Source organism: Zootoca vivipara, chromosome 1 (assembly GCF_963506605.1).
Source record: "Zootoca vivipara chromosome 1, rZooViv1.1, whole genome shotgun sequence".
NCBI lineage: Eukaryota > Metazoa > Chordata > Lepidosauria > Squamata > Lacertidae > Zootoca > Zootoca vivipara.
The window spans coordinates 20,094,502-20,116,973 of record NC_083276.1 but is presented as its reverse complement, the minus strand read 5'-3'; the positions used below and the strand labels follow the sequence as shown (position 1 = coordinate 20,116,973).

General features: G+C 45.7%; 1 pseudogene; it reads right to left on the bottom strand.

The window, feature by feature from the left end:
• Window positions 1-13,676: 13,676 nt before the first annotated feature.
• LOC118078406 (alpha-1-antitrypsin-like) lies at window positions 13,677-14,364 on the bottom strand (annotated as a pseudogene).
• Between the last annotated feature and the right edge of the window lie 8,108 nt (window positions 14,365-22,472).

Below are 22,472 nucleotides of genomic sequence, written 5' to 3'. Positions count from 1 at the left end.
TTAACAGATTAGACGACTGGGCCAAAGCAAACAAGATGAATTTTAACAAGGAGAAATGTAAAGTACTACATTTGGGGGGGGAAATGAAAGGCACAAATACAGGATGGGAGAAACTTGGCTTGAGAGCAGTGCATGTGAAAAGGATCTAGGAGTCTTGGTAGCCCACAAACTTGACATGTTTTAATTTACTATGTAGAACATGACACTTAAGATTGAATGCAACACATACCTGTAGCACCGAGAGTACACATAGTACCTGAGGAATGGAAAGGGGAGCTGTTTGAGTACAATAAAAAAGGAGGAAAACAGACATATTAAATTTCCAATGCCCCTTCTTGCTTCTTCCACACCTCTGCCAATTTTTTACTTAATAGAGAAACAGCATTATTGCACTAGAACAAACTACAACAGGAGCATGACTCACTGCCTCAGTTGCACACAGTGCCACCTATAGTTGAAGTAGCAGTATAACAGTTAATACTACATTACATCTCCTCCCTCCAGTTACTTGCAGGCTGCACTATATAAATTCTACATTAGAAATAAAACATACGGCTGGTTATTGATAGACCTCCGAAGGAATTAATGCGTAAAACATTTGGCTGTTGAACAGGTTTTTTTAATCTATCCCTCTGCATTTCAACAGGTAGATCTCCTGACTCTAAGCCTAACGCAGGGTTTCCCAAACTTGTGTCTCCAGCTGTTGTTGGACTACAACTTCCATAATCTCTGAGCACTCCACAACAGCTGGAGAACTAAAATTTCCAATGCCCCTTCTTGCTTCTTCCACAGCTCTGCCATTTTTTTTCCTTAATAGAGAAACAGCATTTTCTGTTGAAGTAGCAGTATAGCAGTTAATACTACATTACATCTCCTCCCTCCAGTTCCTTTCAGGCTGCACTATATAAATTCTACATTAGAAATAAAACATACGGCTGGTTATTGATAGACCTCAGAATGAATTAATGCCTAAAACATTTGGCTGTTGAACAGGTTTTTTTAAATCTACCCCTCTGCATTTCAACAGGTAGATCTGCTGCTGAGCCTAACGCAGGGTTTCCCAAACTTGTGTCTCCAGCTGTTGTTGGACTACAACTTCCATAATCTCTGACCTCTGGTCCTCCTAGCTAGGAACGATGGGAGTTGTAGTCCAACAACAGCTGGAGAACTAATTATGGGAAACCCTGGTCTAAGGGTTCACAGGGGATCTCTTCTTCTATTTGTGTAGTCTTTGGCATTAACTGTAGATATCCATGATTTCTAATGAATTCTCAATTGGTCTTGATGGCATAGGAACTGAGTGACAAGTGTTTCTTCACATTGGTTGGAGTCTTCCATCTTTTTTCATTGACCAATTTTGCCAGAACAGGGTCTCCTGGATTGAAGTCAGATAGTACACTAGCAGAATAGTGATTATTGTAAAAGTATATGTAGGATTCTTTAGTCTTTGTGTCCCACTCTACAACTTTCCTTGTATAAGGCCATCTTGATGTGAATTTAATTTCAAGCAAGAAACAGTTGTCCTAAGTTGTGTGCTCATCAAGAGTTGTGCAGGACTATAGCCTGTAGTCCCTAGTTTAGGATAATGTGGATATTGTGGGCTGGATGCAATGTGGAAGTAATGTGTTCAAAGTCATACTCTGGAACTGCTCAAAATCTGCAGCTATGAACTGAGAAGCATTTTCTGTCACAAGCTGTTTAGGAATCCCAAAGCATGCATGGAATTTGCCTTTTCCACAGCAGCCACACAATAGGTTGACATCTTCATGAAGCAATCCACTATGACCTCAAAGTTTTGTTCCTGGTATTTGAGCCCGCCTCCTGTCCGCCACAAACAGTACTTCTGTCTTGTCAGGATTCAACCTCAATCCGTTAATGGCCATCCATCCTCCAACCGCCTCCAGGCACTCACACAGGACCTTCACCACCTTCACTGGTTCTGATTTGAAAGAGAGGTAGAGCTGGGTATCATCCGCATACTGATGAAGACCCAGCCCAAATCCCCTGATGATCTCTCACAGCAGCTGCATGTAAATGTTAAAAAGCTTGGGGGAGAGGACAGAGCCCAGAGGCACCCCACAAGTGAGAGCCCAGGGGTCTGAACACTGATCCCCCCATCACTTTCTGGACACGACCCAGGAGGAAGGAGCGGAACCACTTTATGACAGTGCCCCCAGCTCCCAGCCCCTCTAGACGGTCCAGAAGGATGTTATGGTCGATAGTGTCAAAAGCCGCTGAGAGATCCAGCAGAACTAGGAAACAGCCCACCTTTGTCCCGAGCTCACCGGAGATCATCGACCAGCGTGACCAAGGCAATTTCAGTCCCATGGTGAGGCATGAATCTCGGCTGGAAGGGATCCAAATGTTCAGCTTCTTCCAGGCGTGCCTGGAGTTGTTCAGCAACCACCCGCTCAATCACCTTGCCCAGGAATGGTAGATTTGAGACTTTATATGTATGTATGTATGTATGTATGTATGTATGTATGTATGTATGTATGTATATGTATGTTTCCCCTTTTCCATTCGCAAGGTCGTTCTAGACACAGCCAAATTTTTACATTAGAACCTTGTCTTTCTAAATAATCATTCAAGCACTTCCATTCCTTCTTGACTGTATTCATTGGCTTTAGTCTTATTATATCCGTCAATTTGGCCAGTTCCAAATATTCACATAATCTACATAACCATTCTTCTTTGGTCGGTACCTGGTTACCCTTCCAGTACTTAGCCACCAGGATTCTCGCCGCTGATGTCGCGTACAGAAAAAAATTAGTGTTTTCTCTAGGAATATCACTATTCAATATTCCCAAAAGATATGTTTCTGGTCATTTGCTATGTGAAGTTCTTAGTAACTTTTTTATTTCTTCATGGATCATGTCCCAGTACATTCTGATCTCTGGACATGTCCACCACATATGGTAGAAGGTTCCAATCTATTTTGTGCATCTCCAACACTAATTACTAAGCGATTTGTTCATTTTAGCCAATCTCTCCGGTGTTACATACCACCTATGGTGCATTTTCAGGTAGTTATCTCTTATTAAACAGCATGCTGTAAAATTTATATTTTTGCCCAATTTTTCCCACTCTTTATATTCAATTACATAACCTAAGTCCTCCTCCTATCTTATTATGGACTTTCCCTTTCCCTCTTTTTCTATTTGAGCATCCTGTAACAGCTTGTACATTTTGGAGAGAGACTTTTGGTTGCTCTGTAAAACCTCCTTCTCTAAGGTGGATGAATTCCAGAGGCTGGGAATCGCAGATGGACAGAGTAATGCTGCTCTTATGCCCTTTCGTCTGTTAAACTAAAAGTAATCTACTATCTGATTAGATTTAGTTTGCAGTCAAGAGATTAAGCTGGAGAGTTAAATAAGTGATTGTTCGGTAATTCACAGTGTTCGGTAAAAGGAAGTACAGATTTGAAATAGAGACATGTTTGATAAGAGAACAAGAACATATGTTTAAAGAAGATTGGAAAATGTTTGTTGAATATATGGGGGCAATTGTGTACACTTGAAAACATTGGCAGCATTAAGATGAGATGTAAAATATGCAAGGATTTATGCTATTCAAAATGAACCATGGAAAGAGATGAAGGGAAGTCATTGATATTTTAAGGTTGTTTAAATGAATATTATACATTGTAAAACAGAAAATTTCATAAAAGTTTCATAAAAAATGAAATAGAGAAACATTTTAAAATAATTTTTATTGTACATGCAGTTTGCTGTTGGTGTCACAGTCATCCTTAAAAACAACTACTGGTTATGGTGCTTTCTTCTGTAGAACAAAGGGGGGACGTCCTCTTTCATCACTAAGATTCCGAAGCAATTGGAAGCTTCTGAATGGTCCCCCTGATGTTCATTTTTGAACAGGATTCATTACTTTCCCCATGAAAAGCACGGGTCCATCATTTGGTGCCAAAATGTTGAGAAAGAATGGCCTGGTAAATTTGAGTACAACAGGATCACTAACAGATAGGGATTTGAACTCAGCCGTTACAACAGTCACTGCAGCTGCCTCACTACCTTTTTCATGTATATCCAGGACAGCCTGATGGATAGCCTGCACAGGAAGGAAGGAAGGAAGATATATTCATTTTTTTGAAACCATGACAGCCTCCAACATATCACAGATGTAAAGGGAAACACATTTATAACCCCCCCCCCATCCTCATTCCAAGAATCATTTCTTAGTGCTTCCCCCAGCATCAAGAAACATTCACAAAGAAAAAACGACAACCACACAAGCTCACAAAAAAACACAAACAAGGAAAAAAAACCACGAACAAAAATGCACACAAACACATATCCATTGGGTCTAAGGGTTAAATGGCTTCCAGTCAGTTGCCAGTGTGTTGTGTTATGTTACGTACTTTCGTGTTGTAAGCCACCCCATGATCCTCAGACGAAGGGCAGTACTTTATTAAACTAATGAATGAATGAGCCACTGTTGTATGTTTATTGCAGTTTTTCTAAATTTGGATATTATGTTCATTTGTTTTGCTAAGCTTGCAACTGTGGCACACGACTAACTCCTTGCAGTCAATGTTGTTGTTGATGGATCATCTTTTTTTGTTTGCTGTTTCTAAATAATGGCGTTTAAGTAGGTCTGAATTTCAAAATATAAGATTTGAACTGCCCCAAGTCAAATATGCAAGCAGTATCCATTACAAGTAGATGCTCAGTGCAGAAGTCTCATACATATTTTTTTTTTTATACAAAAATTATACACCACTTGATTGTAAACCTTAAAGCAGTTGACAAATAGTATATGGGTTTGTTTTCATTCATGTTTTCCTGATGTATTTTTCCTATGTATTTAGAGTATTTTGTGTTATATATTTTTTATTGAGATCTTTGGATGAAAGGCAATGTACAAACTTAATTTAATAAATAACAGCTACCGATCTTTACTTCCCCATGAGTGGTATGGGGGTGTTGTGTATGGCAACACAACACAGGCAAAATGATCTCATATAGGTTTGTGGCATAGTGGCATAACTGACCTAGTTAGCTCCATGGAATAATGGCAGGAGGTGCATTTTAAAAAGCTACCACTTCCTTTAGGCTGTCCCAGGACATCTTGCCCAGAGAATGCTCTTAAAGCGTTCCATGCCACTTCCTTTTCTGCTCACAGTTTTGCAGCAAGACAAGCCCCCTAATTAGAGGCACCCTCGTCACCTGGTTTGCTCTCACACGAATGCATGCATTTGCCCATACTGTATGTGTGTAATGGCAAAAGAGAGAGGGGCTAATTTGGGGGGTTGGTAGGGATGAGCCACGATTCCTGCATTGCAGGGGGTTGGGCTGGAGGACCCTTTGTGTCCCTTCCAACTCTACCATTCTATGAGTCTATGAATTATTCTAGGAGCTTTACTGGTGGGGCAACTGCATGCACACAACCCAAATTGCATTGCCTTTGAGAATTTTGCTTTGGACAGGGAAATGCGGCACTAAGTTCCAACACATCTGAAAGACGACTCAGGACCCAGTGTTGTGGAGAAAAGCAAAGCAAAGCAGCCAATCAAAAGATAGTCCAGACTGGAAGTTCTTTAAGACAGGCAGAACCAAATCACTCCATTCTCCTGTGCATGAAGGTAAAGAGACCCCTGAACATTAGGTCCAGTCGCGGACGACTCTGGGGATGCGGCACTCATCTCACTTTACTGGTCGAAGGAGCCAGCGTATAGCTTCCGGGTCATGTGGCCAGCATGACTAAGCCACTTCTGGCGAACCAGAGCAGCCCACAGTGCCACCTGCGTCCCTTTCTTCTCTGCATATTTACAGGCAATTCTTGTGGCCTTGGAACAAAGGTTTGGAAGGAATTCTTCCTCCTTGTTCTGAGAACTTGGGGCATGGGATTTGAGAAGCACACAGTGGCCTGGTGGGTTTGGTGCTCACCTCACATGGATGCCAATCCTCAAGTGCTCATACAATGACTCAATGAAAGACGGCATAAGGTGGACCAAGAGTTCCCTTCACCCAGTACTGCCTAGGTTATCTGCCCCACTGTCTCTTGAGTTGTCTTTCCTGCCCAGACTAAGACAATTAAATGAAATAAAATACCACTGCAGTCCAACCAATTTCTCCCAATCATATGAAGTTGTGAGGGACAGGGGATATCGCGAAGTCCCTCCCCTCCTGAGTTCAAGCCCGTCCCCGAGCAAAGGGGAAAGCAGGGAGAGTTCCGATTCCAGTGGGGAAGCAGGAAGTCGTGTCCGAGGCTCAGGCAAGGTAGAGGAGCCAGGGTCCCAGGTGGGACAGGAAGGGGCAAGCAAAGGGGGAAGACCCATCCCCCCAACTCCAGAATTACGCAGGAAGAGGAGGGGCAAGAGGATGGGTCTGCCAAAGCTTTTGTGTTGGAGAAAGACGCGCCAAAAGCCATTAGGAGGTTCTGAAACCGACTGACCACATCACTCCGTGTAAATAGCAATGACTTGAGCACTGTAAATACGCAGCACCAATAAAAGAATAAAATGCAGAGCTGCGTGGCGTCGTTACTCTGAAGTAGTCCACTCCGGCCACCGTGACAGCAACCTCCTAATCATTTTTGGGCTACTTTGGAGTTGCCGGGATGAGCGTGTCAGAGGCGGAGAAGTGGCGGCAGATCGCGGAGCAAGCCCAGCTAGAACTGCAGCAGCTATCGCTGCAGGCGCAGGGAGAATTGAAGGCAGCTAAAGAGGAGACTAAGAAGGTCCAGGACGACCGGCTACAACTTGCGGAACAGGTGAGAGAGCTTCAGGAAAAAGAGCAGCAATTAAGGGCGGTGGCGGTAGACCTCCAAAACAAGCTGGATGCAGAGAAAAACAAGGCGGGAGGGGCACCCCAAGTCCAAGTGCTGCCAGGAAGGAGAGCTGGGACCCTAGTTAGCAAGTTCAATGGAGACCCGAAGGAATTTCAAGGCTTTGAGACTGAGATTGTGTATGCTCTTGAGCTGCACCACGATGAGTTCCCTGATGATGAGCACAGAGTAGCGTTTATTGTGGAGCACCTTACCGGGGCAGCCAGGGAGTGGCTAAGACCGTTAATTGCAACAAGGAATCCTTGCATGAAGAATGTCAAGCTATTTCTAGAAGGTTTGAAAACGATGTATTCGTCCGATAGTCATATGGACCAGACTAAGGAGGAACTTCATAATTTACGCCAAGGAAATATGACAGTTCGCGCGTATTGGGCGAAATTCACCATGCTGGTGCACAGATTGGGGTGGGAACTGGGGTCCCCCCCAATGCAAGCGGCGTTCTACTTGGGGTTGCATGAGGAGGTGAAGGATGAGCTCTCGAGAGGTCCAAAGCCCAGTGATATGGATCAGCTGAGCAAAGCGGCTCTGGCGGTGGGGGTGAGACAGGAATCCCGGTGGAGCGACAAACAAGCAACGCGCGCAAAGCGGGCTTGGTTCCCACGGTCGCAGGAGAAACCACTCCCCCAACAACCCTTTCAAGCCACGCCTGGGGCCAGCCAGGACCAGGAACCCATGCAGATTGATAGCGCGCGCGCGCGGGCTTTTCAAACCCCAGCGGCGCCAAGACGCAAGGAGGGAAAGGGCGGGAATTGCTTTCTCTGCAACTCCCCCCAGCATCTCGTCAGAGACTGCCCACATCGCAGGGAGTGGCAAGGAAGGGCGGGAACGGTGGTGCCCTCCCCCACTGACGCAGCACCACAGCAGGGAAACGGGAAAGCCTGGCTGCAGGAGACAAGGGGCAGCAGCCAGGCACAGTCAGCAGACAACAGCCCCAGCCCACCCACCCGCACAGAGAGGAGCAGAGCCAGCCCACCCCTCCCAGAGCAGGAGTGGTTCTAGAAGTCACGCTAACGCTCCCAAATGGCTATCCCCTGACAGTCCTTGCCTTAATTGACAGTGGTGCCTCAGCGAACTTCTTCTCGAGAAACTTTGCAGAAGAGCACCAGATCCAGCTTCTGCAGCTGGATTTTCCCCTTCACGTGGCAACCATTGACGGCAGAGAGCTGCTGGGGGGGGCCATCACTCATCAAACCCCCCCCATGAGAATGACGGTGGGAAGGCACTCAGAGACACTGGCATTCAACGTCACCACCATCTCAGACCCCCCCATCGTCTTGGGCATGAGCTGGCTGGCGCGCCACGACCCCTCCATCAGTTGGCACCAGAGATGCATCACTTTTGGATCGGACTTTTGCCTGGAACATTGCATGCAGCACCAACCAGGGGAGGGGCCTCCGATAGCCACGGTGGCCACCATGCACGTCAAAGGGGGTGCGGCGATACCCAAGCCGTACTGGGACCTGCAGGAGGTCTTCAGCGAAGCGGAGTCCGACCACCTACCCCCACACAGGCCTTTTGACTGCCGGATCAACCTGGTGCCAGGGGCAACTATACCCCCAGCCAAGCTGTACGCCATGTCAGACCAGGAACTGGAGGATCTGCGCGCTTTCATCGACAAGAACCTCAAGCGGGGGTTCATCAGAGAAAGCAAGGCAGCAGGGGGCAGCCCGGTCTTCTGGGTGGACAAGAAAGACACGCAACAGCGCCGCCTGGTGGTGGATTTTAGACGGCTGAATTCGGTGACAGAGCCAGTGGCTTTCCCCATGCCCAGAGTGGATGATCTCCTGACAGCAGCACGCAGGGGCAAGATTTTCACCAAGCTAGACCTGAGGGGGGCGTACAACTTGATCAGGATCCGGGAAGGCGATGAATGGAAGACCACGATGTTCACGCCTCTGGGCTCTTTTGAATATCTGGTGATGCCCTTCGGGTTGCAAGGGGGCTCAGCCTGCTTCCAGGCCTTCATGCACCACGTCCTGGGGTCCCTCCTCTTCAGGAACTGCCTGGTCTTTCTGGATGACATCCTTATCTATTCCAATGACCCAGTGCAGCATGTGAAAGATGTCAGGGAAGTGTTGCAGCGCCTGAAGGAGAACCACCTGTATGTGAAGCTGGAGAAGTGCAAGTTTCACACCAAGGAGGTGGACTTCCTGGGCTACAAGCTGTCAGACAAGGGGCTGGCGATGGACAAGGACAAGGTGCAGGCCATCCTGGACTGGCACAGCCCCAGGACGCGCAAAGATGCCCAACGCCTACTAGGCTTCGCCAACTTCTACAGGAAGTTCATCAAGAACTTCTCTCGCGTTACGGCTCCCATCACTGACTGCCTGAGAGGCAAGCAGAAGTTCAGGTGGACACCAGAGGCGCAAGCAGCGTTCGAAAGCCTCAAGAGGGTGTTCGCCTCGGACCAGAACCTGTTCCACGTGGTCCAGGACGCGCCCCTACGCATTGAGACAGATGCTTCTGAGAAAGCTGTGGGCGCCATTTTGTTGCAACTGGACGCCAACAGGGAGTGGAGACCCTGTGCCTTCTTCTCCAGGAAGTTGACACAGCCCGAGCGCAACTACACCGTGTTTGACAAAGAACTTCTTGCGATCCACGCTGCGTTCAAACATTGGAGACACTTCCTGGTGGGCGCCAAGCACCCCATCCAGGTGTGCACAGACCACAAGAACCTGGAGTTCTGGAGAACTGCCAGGGTGCTCAACCAGCGGCAGATACGGTGGGCAGAGTTCTTCTCGAACTTCAACTTCTCCATACACTACATCCCGGGAGAGCAGAACGTCAGGGCGGATGCCCTCTCCCGCAAGCCAGAGTACATGGAGGAGGAGGAGCCACCAGCCCCAAGGCACATTTTCCCCCCGTCGGCATGGTCCTGCGGAGCAGCAGTGGTGAGCGAGGCAGAACTCACAGCACTGACGGCAGCGGATGACTTTGCCAACCGCATCTTCAGAGAACTGAGAGGGGGGAGGGAGCAGGCAAAAGACTTTGCAGAACGCAGAGGGCTGCTTTTCTACAAGGGGGCACTGTACCTGCCCACCACCCAGCTCAGACGTACGGTCCTCAAACAGATGCACGACAACCCAACGGCGGGGCATTTTGGAAGGGACAAGACCACTCACCTAGTCATGAGACACTTCTGGTGGCCAGGGGTGAGGGAAGATGTTCGAGACTATGTACGGGGCTGTGACACCTGCCAGCGGGCAAAGGTGGTCAGGGCAGCGCCACCAGGGTTGCTGGAGCCCTTAGCCACGCCACACAGGCCGTGGGAAGTGCTGTCCATGGACTTCATCACAGATCTGCCTTCTTCCCGGGGTAAGACCGCAGTGTTGGTGGTGGTGGACCTCATGTCCAAAATGTGCCACTTTATACCGTGTGCCAGGGCAGTCTCTGCAGAAGAGACAGCCAAACTGTTTGTTGATCACGTTTTCAGACTGCATGGATTACCTTTAAGGGTTATTTCGGATCGTGGCCGCCAATTTGTTTCCAGGTTCTGGCGGCGGCTCATGAACCTCCTGCAGGTGGAGGTCAGCTTGTCGACGGCTAGACACCCGCAGACCAACGGACAAGCGGAGAGGGTCAACGCCATTCTGCAGCAGTACCTGAGATGCTACGTCAGCCAGAGGCAAACGGACTGGGTGGATCGCCTGCCACTAGCAGAATTTGCCTACAACAATGCAGTGCACGTCTCCACAGGGGTGTCGCCCTTTAAGGCCAATTACGGGCGCGACCTCAGATCTTTCCCAGAGAGGGAGGGGGAGGAGGAGGAGGAGGGCCCACAGGCTGAGGATTGGGCAGAGGAACTGGAGACGGTGCACCAGCAGCTCAGAGAACACTTGGAGAGGGCCAAGGAAGCGTACAAAAAGGGGGCAGATCGCCACAGGCGACTAGGGGAGGTCATCAGGGTGGGGGACAAGGTGTGGTTGTCCTCGGAGGGCCTTCCCACCAGAGGGAGGTGCAAAAAGCTGGCACCCAAAAGGCTGGGCCCCTTCACGGTCACGCAACAGGTCAACCCGGTGGCATACAGGCTGGCACTGCCAGAGGACATGAGGGTGCATCCAGTGTTTCATAGATCGCTGCTGTCGCCGTACAGGGAAAGCAGCAGGCTCCGAGACAGCGAACAAACCCCCGAGGGAGGGGGGGAGAGGGAAGGCAGGGAGCAACTCAATGAGGCCACGGCCATCCTGGATTCACGGTGGGGGGTGGGGGGACTGGAGTACCTCATGGCATGGGAGGATGCTCCACCGTCCCAGAATGAATGGGTCCCAGCCACTCAGATACAGGAGGAATTCTTGGTGGAAGAATTTCACGCCCTCTTTCCCCACAGACCCAAGCCCTGGCACATGGAAAGGGAGGGGGAGGAGGAGGAGGCACGGGAGAGCAGCTCACCATGGCGCTGGGAAGCGGAGTTTGAGGAACCAGAGGATGAGGTATGGGTGTCACCGAGATCCACCCAGTCAGAGGAAGGAGCAGATTGGCAGAACGTTTTTACCCCCACCAGCTCTGACGCCACGGACTTTTTGGGATTCCCGTCCGCCCAGGCGGAAGGGGGGGGCTCGCAGGACTGGGGGGAGGTATTCACACCAACGGGCTCGGAGAGCACTGAGTTCTTAGGCTTCCAGTCGTCACCGACACATGGGGGGGGGGCCTGGGGAGGGGTGAAGGAGAGCTTGGGAGGGGGGTGGATGTGAGGGACAGGGGATATCGCGAAGTCCCTCCCCTCCTGAGTTCAAGCCCGTCCCCGAGCAAAGGGGAAAGCAGGGAGAGTTCCGATTCCAGTGGGGAAGCAGGAAGTCGTGTCCGAGGCTCAGGCAAGGTAGAGGAGCCAGGGTCCCAGGTGGGACAGGAAGGGGCAAGCAAAGGGGGAAAGACCCATCCCCCCAACTCCAGAATTACGCAGGAAGAGGAGGGGCAAGAGGATGGGTCTGCCAAAGCTTTTGTGTTGGAGAAAGACGCGCCAAAAGCCATTAGGAGGTTCTGAAACCGACTGACCACATCACTCCGTGTAAATAGCAATGACTTGAGCACTGTAAATACGCAGCACCAATAAAAGAATAAAATGCAGAGCTGCGTGGCGTCGTTACTCTGAAGTAGTCCACTCCGGCCACCGTGACAGAAGTTCTGTAAAAGGCTAGTCCACAACCTCCTAAGGAAGTCCATTCCAGTATAATTTTTAATTATAATTTTAATGTATTTTTAATCTTTTGTGGGAAGCCACCTAGAGCGGGGTGCAAATAATAAATTATGATTATGATTACGATTATGATTATGATTTATTTCCAGATCAAGGGATGTGGTGGACGCTCCTTCCTTGGAGAATTTCAAAGAGAGATTGGATGGCCATCACTCATTGATGGTTTAGCTGAGATTCCTGCATTGCAGGGGTTGGATTAGAAGACCCTTGGACCCCCTTCCAGCTCTACAATTCTATGACCCTCCTTGTTTTTATGATTGCATGTAGTTTTCAAACTATTTTTAATGTTGTGTTTCAGTGCTGTAACACACCCTGGAACCTTACAGTAACGGGTGGGTAAAATTAATAAATGGATTTATAAAAAATAAACAAATACATTTTATTAATTCCAACGTTTCAGCTCTGAGTGGTACTAACAGTGCATACAACCCTATGCAATTGGCTACTATGGCAAAGAAGAGTTTGGATTTGATACCCCGCTTTATCACTACCCGAAGGAGTCACAAAGAGGCAGAGAGTCCCCTGAGACAGCAAGAGAATGTGGAAAGGTCCAGGGGCTGATTCTCAATGCTTAGAAGTAAAATTGTCAGTTACTTAACACTTTTAAAAGCCTGATCTCATACCATAAAATAACCAAGGCATGATATCTACACACGTACTTTGTTAATCTTCAGGCCGCTACTTCCACTGATTCCAGATAGATCAGCATTGCTGCTAAACACATCAGTAATGCCCAGCCCAGAAAGCACATTGATGAGATTATAGGATGCAGACATCGAGAATTTTGGAAGGAACAGACTAATTTTGTCCCTAAACGAGAATCAGAACATTAAATCATCAGCAATGAAGAGATTTATAACACTCAGCAATATACTGCATTTGCAGGGTCAGATCTTCATACACTTAAAGAGAGGCATTTTACAGTATTAAAACAGATGCCATCATTCCATACTCTAATAAATACTAACTACTACAGAGGCATTTAGAAACAGCAGAGAAAAGCCTTACCCCTTTTTTAAAGATTTTCTCCATTTGGACAAAGTTTCCTCCCCCATAGCATCCTCCACTTTCTTCAGTTTGCCTTTATGAGGCCGAATGAACCAGGCAACAGCACCTCCTTTGTGAGGAAGTTCAACTACCCAGCAGGACAGAGCTTTATCATGGAAATATCTGTAATGCTCAGTATTTTCAATCATGTCAACTTTCACAGTTTTTCCTTCATCAATAAAAAAATCTTCTTTATGGGTTAATTTAGGGTTAAAGGGATATTTCCAGTCATCTAGGAAGAAAAAGGAGTGTCAACTGCCTGCTGGAAAATTAACCTTCAGCCATGTGTACGAAAGCAGACAAAGGAGAAATATTGCCAATGGATATTCAACATGCTGTTGATGTTTCAGAAGATAGCAAGGGAGAGAAGAAATGGGGATAGTGGGGTCCCACCGGCCAAAACATGGACTGAGTCAAGTGGAACTGCTTCCTGTGTGGTTTATAAGCACCCAGGGGCAGGGATCTTGATGTTGCTGAACTTCACCACCATCAGTATCAGCCAGCATGGCCAATCGTCAGGGATGGTGGGAGATGCAGCCCAAGAACATCGGGAAGCCTTCAGGTTAGCTACTTCAGCCTCAACCGTCTTTCTCTAATTCTGCATTAAATGCTACATCTTTTAGAACTTTCAACTAAATTGTTGGTTCCACTGCAGAAACACTTTTGTTTTGAAGTTATTCCTGCCAGTTTTAGCCAATTGAACAATACAAAGCATTAAATATTTGTAACTTATCTTTCTTTAACATACCTTTGAAGTAGATATAGTTCACAAGAACAATGGTGGCTGCTCGATCTAAGTCTTTAACTGCTTTAGTAATTTTCCCATGGGTTTTTCCCCCCACATAATCATTTATCTGCTTTACAGCCACGGAGGATTTTTGAAAGTTAAAGCTCTCTGTTTTGTACAAACTTTTGACACCCTCTGAAAACTCAGGAAGAATTTGGTGTGACTTTTTTATCCACAAGGCATTTCCTATGTCCATCTTAGCTCCAGGACTGTTCAGCCTCTGAATGAGCTGTTCAAATTCTTTATGGATCTTGCTTGTGTCAATTGAAGTCAATCCAAGTCCTTTGTAAATTTAATTTTGGGTGTTGGATTTAGCACCCATGCCAATCATTGAAAACGCCATGGAGATACTCAGAGGAGAGAAGAAGATATTTTTGCCACTCTGGAGTGAAGCTACTTGTCTGGAGAATTTAAAAGCAAAGTCAGCGATGCTGGAAGCTAGCTTTTCTTGAAGTGGATCTTTATCTCCATGGCCATTGTGGACTTGAAGGACAATCAGTAACAATGAGAACTGGATGGCGGGTTTCATTGCACTTTGAGATTTCCTACACACACACACACACACATACACAAACAAACAAACAACAACAACAACAACAACAACAGAATATATTAGCACTCTTCTATGGAAACCTACTCAAAAGAGTTATTTTCGTTCTAGAGTAAAATTTATTGGGAATGTGCCATTCTCATTTGTTGACTGTGTCCTAGTTTTACACAACACTAGCTCTTTTCCATAGGCTTCCTACTATAGGAATTTATCTCCTGGGTTGCACGTTCTGCCAGGATTTGGATCCCAGCAGACATGGGGAGCTTAGTGTGCCCTTATTGGTCTGAATTACTTTGATTAAATGATTCAATAAATGGGTATTACTTACTGTCCCTTCACACATCTGCATAACTTGCTTTGACTGCCTGGGGCTTCCTCTCGCTCATCATCCTTGCCAGTGATGCTGCCCAACATCCTCAGTAGGCTTGCCTTGCATTCTCCCTTCCACAGCACTATTGAAAGGTGTCTTAATTTGGGGAGTGTCCTGAGCTGCTTCACCCACTCAGGCAGAGGGTATACAGCCTCACCAGGGCCTGGTGCTCCTAGAAGAGCAGCCTTTTAGAGTCAGCCACTTCTGCAAGGGGTCAGGTGGCCTGATGTTAACCTGTATGTCTCCCCATTCACACTCTCTGTCCCTTATGGATGGTGAATTATCAACCAACATTTCTCAGATCATTTGTATACATACCTGGGTTTTCCCCAAAATGTCCTGCTTTTTACTTTGACACTTGTTCCTTTGGGCTGAGATGTTTGCTCTTCCCTCTTGCTTGTAGAGTAAGCTCTCTTCTCCCTAGGTTACATTCTATTTATGGCCCTCGATTGCTTCTACCTGCTGCTGCTGCAGCCAACTGGGTAAGGACACATAACTGGTTTTTATCCGATGCTGCACCAGCTGATAAGATCACGACTTTATGGTTTGAAAAACAAGAATATGTGGTAATTCAGCAACTCAACTGCATCCACTTCCAGTGAGCTGTACTTAAACAGTGGGATTTAGGAAAAGTTAGCCCCCAGAGTATGGGGAGTTTTGCCAGTGAAGTTCAAAGTGAATTGTCATTGAGTAGGGATTAAAGGGAGGATGTGCTTCGTTTCATCACTTTACAGATTGCAAAAACCGTGAACTAAAGTGTGATTTGACTCCAGTGTAAAATCAAATGTAAAGTAGCTTGATTTCTAAAGCTTCCATGGGGAAACTCATGGGGCCACAAGTGGAAAAAAATGGTGTGGAGTTGCTATGATGATATTTGAGGCTTCCACAGCTTTTCTTTCTCTCATATGAGACTCCTGAGGAATGGAAGAGGGGAAATACAGACCACTCCTGCGATTAACAATGGCCACTCTAAAAGTAATGACAACCGCCGCCCTATATGAAAATGACACAAAGTGAATTGATTTCAGCAGAACATTCTACTTTCAGGTTCTCTCAGTGACTGGCAGCAATAATGTTTTGTTTTTATCTTTCCTGTGCCGCTTACTGGAGGATAAAAGCACCACTCTGTGCCAGCATTTGTCAAGACGTGGCTTTAACCAAACTGAAATCAGTAAGCAGGAAGTACATTAAGATTCCCATCATTTCCTCCTGAAACCCAGGAGAGCCTTATTCACAGATGAGGAAGCTCTTCTAAGAAATTCATGAATTCTGCCAAATGTTTTTAAACATCAATCCAACATTTTCCTTGGTAACATTGAGAATTGTGCAGAACCTGAGGGTCACATTAAAAGCTACATCGAGAGGAAAACAGATGTAAACTGATGTATACTAGGGTCTCAATCTACATTCATATATGATGGAAGTTCTTATATGAAATATATGTTTTAATTTACTATGTAGAAAATGACACTTAAGGTTGAATGCAACACATACCTGTAGCACCAAGGGTACACATAGTACCTGATGAATGGAAAGGGGAGCTGTTTCAGTACAATTAAAAAGGAGAAAAACAGACATATTAAATTTCCAATGCCCCTTCTTGCTTCTTCCACAGCTCTGCCATTTTTTTCCTTAATAGAGAAACAGCATTTTCTGTTGAAGTAGCAGTATAGCAGTAAATACTACATTACATCTCCTCCCTCCAGTTACTTGCAGGCTGCACTATATAAATTCTATATTAGAAATAAAACATACGGCTGGTTATTGATAGACCTCAGAATGAATTAATGCGTAAAACATTTGGCATTTGAACAGGTTTTTTTAATCTACCCCTCTGCATTTCAACAGGTAGATCTCCTGATGCTGAGCCTAACGCAGGGTTTCCCAAACTTGTGTCTCAAGCTGTTGTTGGACTGCAACTTCCATAATCTCTGAGCACTCCACAAGAGCTGGAGAACGAAATCTGGGAAACCCGGTCTAAGGGTTCACAGGGGATCTCTTCTTCTATTTGTGCAGTCTTTGGCATTAACTGTAGATATCCATGATTTCTAATGAATTCTCAATTGGTCTTGATGGCATAGGAACTGAGTGACAAGTGTTTCTTCACATTGGTTGGAGTCTTCCATCTTTTTTCATTGTCCAATTTAGCCAGAACAGGGTCTCCTGGATTGCAGTCAGATAGTACACTAGCAGAATAGTGATTATTGTAAAAGTATATGTAGGATTCTTTAGTCTTTGTGTCCCACTCTGCAAGGTTCCTTATATTAGGCCATCTTGATATGAATTTAATTTCAAGGCAGAAACAGTTGTCCTAAGTTGTGTGCTCACCAAGAGTTGTGCAGGACTCTAGCCTGTAGTCCCTAGTTTAGGATAATGTGGATATTGTGGGCTGGAAGCAATGTGGAAGTAATGTGTTCAAAGTCATACTCTGGAACTGCTCAAAATCTGCAGCTATAAACTGAGAAGCATTTTCTGTCACAAGCTGTTTAGGAATTCCAAAGCATGCATGGAATTTGCCTTTTCCACAGCAGCCACACAATAGGTTGACATCTTCATGAAGCAATCCACTACAACCTCAAAGTTTTGTTCCTGGTATTTGAGCCCTCATGGTGAACCTTTTAAAGTCCAGGCCCTTGATGGATCAACTGTTTCAATGCCCTATTGACAAAAGCAGACATGTTGATTCTAAGAAAAGATTCTGAGTGTCTCCCTTCCAGTAAGGGAGATGGTGAAGTGTTAAAACAGGTAAAGTGAAGTCTCTACAGTATGCAGAAATTTCAAGAGTATAAAGGCGAACCGCTGGAATAAAGTTTTTGTTACAGTTTCCAGCTGCTGGCCAGGATGTTTTATGTCAGTACCACGGCCAGTACTTTGAATGTCATTACAGTCAAACCTTGGTTGTCAAATGTAATCCGTTCTGGAAGCCTATTGAGCTTCCGAAACGTTCGACAACCGAAGCACGGCTTCTGATTGGTTGCAAGAGCGGAAGCCACGTCAGACATTCAGCTTCTGAAAAACATTCGAAAACCAGAGCATCTACGTCCAGATTTTCAGTGTTCAGGACCCAAAACGTTCCAAAGCAGAGACATTCAGGAACTGAGGTTTGACTGTACATGTTTGCTGTGGCAACTGAGGCTCCCTTCTTCATCTAAAAGCCTTCATTTTTAACATGTTGACATTTGCATAGGATTTAGCACTCTACTAAGTTCTTTTTCAGGGCAGGAAACATGTTACACATTTGAAATGAGGCACATGAATTTCATATACTTACAATAACCAGTGTTTTACAATCAACTTTATTTTACATTTAATTTGCAGTCAGTGGCATAGTCATCCTTAAAATCAACTGCTGGTTTTGATATTGGGCTGATTCCAAAACATCAGTAGAACAAGGGGGGGGGGGCTCTTTCGTCACTAAGAAAGCTGACAATTGGAAGCCTCGGAATGGTCCCCTTATGTTCATGGATGAGCTGGGTTTACTATTCTCCGCATTAAAAGTATGGGCTCATCATCTGATGCCCTTAAGACAAAAACGTATGGCCTGTTAAAGACCAGAGGAGTGGGAGAGGGGCCAGGAGCAGCTGCAACCCCAGAGCTCAAAACGACAGCAGCTGCTGCCTCGGTGGAAACCATCACAGCCTCCAACAAATCACAGGTGAAAAGGGAGACACCCCCCTCTTATAATATTTCAATATAATAAACACTATTTTACAAAATAATAGTAAAAATAGACTTCCATCACTCTCACAACACTTCCTTTCACATTTCTTATTTTAGAATTTTGTTGGAGGCCGCCCAGAGTGGCTGGGGGAACCCGGCCAGATGGGCGGGGTATAAAAAATAAATTATTATCAATTATTATTATTATTATTATTATTATTATTATTATTATTATTATTATTATCATCGTCTCTATTTCTGTATTATTTTCATCTTAATAAATAATAATAATAATAATAATAATAAATAAATAAATAAATAAATAAATAAATTATTTATATCCCGCCCATGTGGCCGGGTTCCCTCAGCCACTCTGGGTGGCTTCCAACAAAATACTAAAATACAGAAATCCATCAAACATTAAAAGCTTCCCTAAACAGGGCTGCCTTGAGATGCCTTCTAAAGGTCTGGTAATTGTTGTTCTCTTTGACCTCTGGTGGGAGGGCATTCCACAGGGTGGGTGCCACTACCGAGAAGGCCCTCTGCCTGGTTCCCTGTAACTTGACTTCTCGTAGCGAGGGAACCGCCCGAAGGCCCTCGGCGCTGGATCTCAATGTCCAGGCTGAACGGTGGGGGTGAAGACGCTCTTTCAGGTATCCAGGACCGAGGCCGTGGCACTTTGAATTGTGCTTGGAAACGTACTGGGAGCCAGTGTAGATCTCTCAGGACCGGTGTTATGTGGTCCCGACGGCCACTCCCAGTCACCAGCCCCTTTTCTTTTCAATTTATTCATTAGCGACATGAGGGCAACTTTAGCTGAATCCCAAATAACCACTCACGCCCCCTGCCTTGCAAACTACCGATGCCCACTATTGCTTTACGCAGACGATGCAGTAATCCTCTCTTTCTTGAGAATCGGCCTTAGGAGGGCACTCAAAATTTTTGTTTCATATTGTAAATCCAATTTTCTCACCATAAATCAATCTAAATCCAAAGTTCTAATTTTTTCAAAAAGTCAAAAAAAGTGGGAACTAGACGGGAAACCTATTGAACAGGTTTTTAAATTTCAATACCTAGGAGTCTATCTCCAACATAATATGGGTTGGAAAGCACACACTGCATATACCCTGTTGTTGTTTAGTCATTTAGTCGTGTCCGACTCTTCGTGACCCCACGGACCATAGCACGCCAGGCACTCCTGTCTTGCACTGCCTCCCGCAGTTTGGTCAAACTCATGTTCGTAGCTTCGAGAACACTGTCCAACCATCTTGTCCTCTGTCGTCCCCTTCTCCTAGTGCCCTCCATCTTTCCCAACATCAGGGTCTTTTCCAAGGATTCTTCTCTTCTCATGAGGTGGCCAAAGTATTGGAGCCTCAGCTTCACAATCTGTCCTTCCAGGGAGCACTCAGGGCTGATTTCCTTAAGAATGGATAGGTTTGATCTTCTAGCAGTCCATGGGACTCTCAAGAGTCTCCTCCAGCACCATAATTCAAAAGCATCAATTCTTCGACGATCAGCCTTCTTTATGGTCCAGCTCTCACTTCCATTCATCACTACTGGGAAAACCATAGCTTTAACTATACGAACCTTTGTCGGCAAGGTGATGTCTCTGCTTTTTAAGATGCTGTCTAGGTTTGTCATTGCTTTTCTCCCAAGAAGCAGGCGTCTTTTAATTTCGTGACTGCTGTCACCATCTGCAGTGATCAAGGAGCCCAAGAAAGTAAAATCTCTCACTGCCTCCATTTCTTCCCCTTCTATTTGCCAGGAGGTGATGGGACCAGTGGCCATGATCTTGCTTTTTTTGATGTTGAGCTTCAGACCATATTTTGCGCTCTCCTCTTTCACCCTCATTAAAAGGTTCTTTAATTCCTCCTCGCTTTCTGCCATCAAGGTTGTGTCATCTGCATATCTGAGGTTGTTGATATTTCTTCCGGCAAACTTAATTCCGGCTTGGGATTCATCTAGTCCAGCCTTTCGCATGATGAATTCTGCATATAAGTTAAATAAGCAGGGAGACAATATTCAACCTTGTCGTACTCCTTTCCCAATTTTGAACCAATCAGTTGTTCCATATCCAGTTCTAACTGTAGCTTCTTGTCCCACATAGAGATTTCTCAGGAGACAGATGAGGTGATCAGGCACTCCCATTTCTTTAAGAACTTGCCATAGTTTGCTGTGGTCGACACAGTCAAAGGCTTTTGCATAGTCAATGAAGCAGAAGTAGACATTTTTCTGGAACTCTCTAGCTTTCTCCATAATCCAGCGCATGTTTGCTATTTGGTCTCTGGTTCCTCTGCCCCTTCGAAATCCAGCTTGCACTTCTGGGAATTCTCGGTCCACATACTGCCTAAGCCTGCCTTGTAGAATTTTAAGCATAACCTTGCTAGCGTGTGAAATGAGCGCAATTGTGCGGTAGTTGGAGCATTCTTTGGCACTGCCCTTCTTTGGGATTGGGATGTAGACTGATCTTCTCCAATCCTCTGGCCATTGCTGAGTTTTCCAAACTTGCTGGCATATTGGGTGTAGCACCTTAACAGCATCATCTTTTAAAATTTTAAATAGTTCAGCTGGAATATCATCACTTCCACTGGCCTTGTTATTAGCAGTGCTTTCTAAGGCCCATTTGACTTCACTCTCCAAGATGTCTGGCTCAAGGTCAGCAACCACACTACCTGGGGTGTACGAGACCTCCATATCTTTCTGGTATAATTCCTCTGTGTATTCTTGCCACCTCTTCTTGATGTCTTCTGCTTCTGTTAGGTCCTTACCACTTTTGTCCTTGATTATGGTAATCTTTGTACGAAATGTTCCTTTCATATCTCCAATTTTCTTGAACAGATCTCTGGTTTTCCCCATTCTATTGTTTTCCTCTATTTCTTTGCATTGCTCATTTAAGAAGACCCTCTTGTCTCTCCTTGCTGTTTTTTGGAAATCTGCATTCAGTTTCCTGTATCTTTCCCTATCTCCCTTGCATATACCCTAAATAAGGCCAAAGCCCTTTCTTTTGCGCTTTTGTGCTTTTTCTTTTCTGATGGGGCTCTTCACGTTCCATCCACCTTGAAGGTATTTAACAACAAAGTGATCGCGACAATGACCTATGCCGCCCCACTATGGGGGGCTGCAGTAAATTTAAGGCCTTTGGAGGTAATCCAAAATCAATTTATGAGACGTCTATTAATACTGCCTCAGTGTGTCAGTAATTCAGCCATTCGCTTAGAATTAAAAATCTCCTCTCTAGAAACCACCTTCTGGAGGCGTATTCTATGCTATTGGCTGTCTCTGTGATACAGGCTTCTGAATCTTTACTTGATTCAATGTCTCTGGCGAGACGATTTTCCTAGTCCCTGGGCAAAAATGATCCATACTAAAATTGTGTCCTACGGACTGTCCCCTTCGGACTAGACCTTGCCACAGCTAAAAGAACCCTCAAGCAAAAACTAGAGGAGATGGACCTCCAGCAAAATGTCATAATGGGAAGTGGCACCTGTTCACCATCGAACCTCGGCATAGTGCCCTCCCCGCAGATTCCATCTTATTTGACATCCCTATCAGTCGCGGCCCATAGATTTGCCTTTATTAAGGCAAGATTTAATGTCTTTCCTTCCAATGTTGTGAATAATAGGTTCTCGACAGGCCAGAGTAAAATAAAAAAATTCCTTCAGTAGCACCTTAAAGACCAACTAAGTTTTTATTTTGGTCTGAGCTTTCGTGTGCATGCACACTTCTTCAGATACAGTGAAATAGGAGTCCCCAGGCACTTATGTAGAGAAGGGGTTGGGAGGGGGTGGGGATGGGGATGGGGAGGGGAGAGAAAGGCCAGAGTTCAGTTCTGTGTGCATGTGACAACAGATCCATAGAATCCCTCCATCATATATTATTCTGTTGCCCCTTGCACAGGGTCCCTCGGACCAGATTTTTATCCCCCTTAATATCAGAAAGTTTGGATAAGACTTCAGAATCCCAGTTAATATATCTGTTACAGGATAATGATCCGAGTAGATCACTCCTTGTAGCTAGATACCTGATTGCAGTTCTATCCTACAAGAGGAAAAATGGG